Below are 4455 nucleotides of genomic sequence, written 5' to 3' on the forward strand. Positions count from 1 at the left end.
GTTAATTATTTTTATTTCTTTAAGAGTTCTGAAGCAAAGAGGGCAAAGTGATAAATTTCTTAGTTAAGTCTCGGCAATACTCCAACTAGTATTAGTGAAATTATTCTCTGAGTGTCTGATACATTTTATAAAACTAAGTAAAAACAAATTTTTGAAATAGAGAATGTATTGGTTCATGCAATTCAAATATCCAACGTAGATTATACTTAAGATCCAGGTTGATTCAGATGTTTGCATTGTCATCAGGGTTCTGGCTTAGTTTTGCTGAGCCTCTCTAGCTTTTCCCAAATCCATGCATTGACTGCATCCTCGGTCTGGCTTCCTGCATAGTGGTAAAACAGGGTTGCAGGCAGCTTTAGTTTCCTCCTACACACACCATATCAGCCAGTCAACTGGGGGCCCTTTGTCGCAACATTCTAACAGATGTCCAGAGATACTTTCTTATTAGAATGTCTTGGCCTCCTTTCCAATACAAAGCAATCACTGTGGTCTAATAATGGATTTCCTCCACCTAGGTCATATACCTCCCCCTTGAACCCAGAAGTGGAGTCAGCCTATCTAGAAACTCATGGATCCTCTTACAAAAAAATAGAGGCTGTTGAGAAGAAGACAGGAGGCAAAGGTTGTTGGAGAAGTCAATCAACTAATATCCACTACATCATTTAGCCCTTGATTACTCAATTAGAAAAGTAATAGTGAAAATTGTCATGAAAAAGTCTCAGCAATGCCCTGTGTTATTTAATACCATACATAATATTTTATGGTCAACAGTATTTTAAGCACCATGAAGAGTGCAGGGGTGTGTGTGAGAGTGTGTGTGTGTTTGTGTATTATGAAATTCAACAATCATTTATAAATTAATACACTAGTCACTAATTAGTTTACTCAACAAATATTTTCTGAGTACTTGTCTTGGGCTAGCCACTGACTAGGTTCTAAGTTGGGTTTTTATCCAAACTCATTTAAAATATTTATAAAAGAAAAAAATTGAATATACTTCAATGTCATCTTCTTCTCTCCAAAATGAAAATTAGTGTAAGGCTTTCTTTGAAGTCATCTTCAGAGACTTGTTAGGCAACATAACATAAGGGCATAGGCTAGAGCAGGACTTCTTGAGTTCAAATTCCAACTTGCACCAGTTACCAGCTTTCTGACCTTGAACAACTTGCCTAACTTCTCTATGCCTGTTTCCATAGATGAAAAACAGGGATAAAGGCAATATCTTTATCATACAGATCCTGGAAGGATAAAATGGCCCCACCCTGGTACAGCACTTAGAAGAGCACTGGCATATTGCAAATGTTTAATATTAGACTCTAACAAAAGAGTTTCCTACTGTCACTAGAATATTGTTTTAGATTAAAGGTAAAATCTTTGCACAAAAAATAAAATTCTTGAAATGGTATTAGAAAAAAGGGCAACCGGCATCACCAAATATCTGAAGCTTTAAAGTCATATCTCAACACAAAACACATTTAGAAATTCTGTTAAAATGAAAAATGTGGATAAAGTCAGGATAAACTTCTTTTTACATTCGTGTTCAACCCTTAAACCAAAAATCCAACAGACTTCAAAAAGAAAGCCATTAAAAAAAATTCCCACAACGTGCCTTTGATCATTCAGAGTCTCAATTTACATTGACTTCTTGAAAGAAAAAAAACAAGTATAGCAATGTGGTATCCTTCCTTCATGGTCCAGATGAAGACTTAAACAATCTTATCTTCAGAAGGACTTAGAGATAAGGAAGCTTCCTATCCAGCACAGGGATCCCACTTCAATATCCTTAACAGGTTGTCATCAAAGTTCTGTAAATAAAGCTGGAGAGCTCAGTCCTTGACAGGCAAGTCTTATGGCCTTTCTGAGCCTCTCTAATCATTTAAAAATTGTTTTATTTTTTTCCTGAATTCCTAGGGGGAAACCCTCTGGTGCCTGCAGCTATTCCACTCATGAACTAGTTTCAAAAGCCTTTATTATCATGACCACATTCCTCTTTGATCAAAGATCATACTCAGGTGGCCCATGGCATGAGTATTTAGCCCATAGACTGATTTTAAATAATTCAGTTAATTGATATCATTTAAAAACCAGCAGATTTTACAAGATGGGATGGTTTCCCAGCCAGCCTACCTGGCTACAAAATGCTGCATCAGACTCTGCCCTGTTCAGAGTTTGGCATCCCTTTTCTAGTTCTCCACAATCTCTATGTGGCAACCCTGGTTCTTGTAGACAACCACTGATACAAACTCTCTTTTAGATGTTCACGTCATACATTAAAATATGGCACCAGGATTACATAATAATAAAACACTCACGATAAGCTCAGATTAGTTTATGGAAAAAGTTTTTATCTTTTTCTATACATGATGTTCAGCCAAATAATATTTCAGTTTATTTTTTTCTGTGACATTTAGAAATTAAAGTTAACCTAAATCCACATTCTTGTTAATTTTTGAAATAAAACATTTAAAAAAATTATAAAAAGATACATTCTTATTGTAATAACTTCAAACAATATCAAAAGCAGGTAAAGCATAAAACAAAAGCCATTCCATCCAAATCTTCCTTAATTTTACCCTCCAAAGATGAGAGCTCTTGAATTGAGGCAGATCCATGCTATAGGCTGGGATGTTACAGGCTGTTGGACCTGTGGATGAGGAAGAGGAGCACGTGCAGGAGGACTGTCCTGAATTTGTTTCCATTACGATGAAGCAAAGAGAGAAGAAAAAGTCTGGGCTTCACACCAAGATCCCAGTTACAATTATCACCAGGTATTTAGGTAATTAACTATTCAAGTCAGAAAATGCTGTGAACTCTAGTGTCCTGGGATTTGGGAGGCTACCGGTGCCTCTTCTCTTTAGGTACTGGGGCCTCCTGGCGGAGGGCAAATGTCTTGGAGGTGCTGGGAAGACAACACTTCTGAACTATATTTTGACAGAACAACAGAGCAAAAGAATAACAGTTGTTTTAAATGAATTTGGGGAAGAAAGTACAGTGGAGAAATCCTTAGCTGTCAGCCAAGGTGGAGAGCTCTATGAAGAGAGGCTGGAATTGGAAATGGTTGTCACTGCTGTTCAGTGAAGGACAATGGCCTTAGAGCTATTGAGGATTTGATGCTGAAGAAGGGGAAATTTGATTACATACTGTTAGAGATCACTGGGTTCACAGATCCTGGTGCTGTAGCCTCTATCTTTTGGGTTGATGCTGAATTAACGAGTGGTATTTATCTTGATGGTATCATAACTGTTGTAGATTCAAAATATGGATTAAAACATTTAATGGAAGTAAAACCTGGTGGCCTTATCAATGAAGCTACTAGGCAAATTGCTTTGGCAGATATCATTCTCATCAATCAAACACACTTGGTTCCAGAAGAAGATTTAAACAAATTAAGAACAACCATTAGATCAATAAATGGACTAGGAAAAATTTTGGAAACATAGAGATCAAGAGTTGATCTGTCTAATGTATTAGATCTTCATGCTTTTGACAGTTTCTCTGGAATAAGTTTGCAGAAAATACTTCAACCTGTGCCAGCAACACAACCTCACCTTGATCAGAGTATTGTTACAATCACATTTGAAGCATCAGGGAATGCACAGGGAAAAAGTCTAAATGTATTTATTCAGAATCTTCTGTGGGAAAAGAATGTGAGAAACAAGGACAATCACTGCATGGAAGTCATATGGCTAAAGGGGCTGGTGTCAGTCAAAGACAAACCACAAGTGATTGTCCAAGGTGTCCACGAGCTCTATGATCTGGAAGAGGCTCCAGTGAGCTGGAAAGATGACACTGAGAGAACAAATCGATTTGTCTTTATTGGCAGAAATTTAGATAAGAATATCCTTAGAACTATTGTGACAGAAACAGAAAAGCAGTGGACAACACATTTCAAAGAAGATCAAGTTTGTCCATAACACTATAAGCATTTCTTATCAAAAGGATGGATGATAAAAATGACAATAAGTTTCCTACTGAGAGTATTTTAAGCAACTATTCTTTTCATTACTTCCATTATTAATTCCAATATGTTTTAAAATAGTATTTATTTTACAGAATACATAATATTTAGTAAGCACCATGAAACATTTTACATTCATGTAATAAAATATTAATATAATTTTAAAAGATGGGCGTTTTCAAATGCCTTTTGAAATACCCTTCATGATCCATTAATACACTGGTAAAGACATGCACATAAATCTAATAGTAAATTTTATTCTTAAGAGTTACCTTGCTCTAATACAGAGATTCTAAGATGTACCAAGCTTTGAAATGTGAAAGAACAAGTTATTTGAAATCACAGGAGAAGCATGACTTTTCTATGATTCAAAGAGAAGGCTTGAGAAGGAAGTTAAAATATTTCAGAGTGATGGCTTCATAGATATATCAGTTCTTAATCTGTGCAACAGCTTTTCTTTTTCTAATTTCTACCCTGGCTTTTCTAGCCATCCTCAG

At 36.1% G+C, this 4455-nt stretch overlaps 1 pseudogene; it reads left to right on the forward strand.

Moving 5' to 3' along the window:
• Positions 1–2625: 2625 nt before the first annotated feature.
• On the forward strand, positions 2626–3914 carry LOC138381368 (zinc-regulated GTPase metalloprotein activator 1C-like; annotated as a pseudogene).
• Positions 3915–4455: the final 541 nt, after the last annotated feature.

This window comes from Eulemur rufifrons, chromosome 3, assembly GCF_041146395.1.
Source record: "Eulemur rufifrons isolate Redbay chromosome 3, OSU_ERuf_1, whole genome shotgun sequence".
Lineage (NCBI taxonomy): Eukaryota > Metazoa > Chordata > Mammalia > Primates > Lemuridae > Eulemur > Eulemur rufifrons.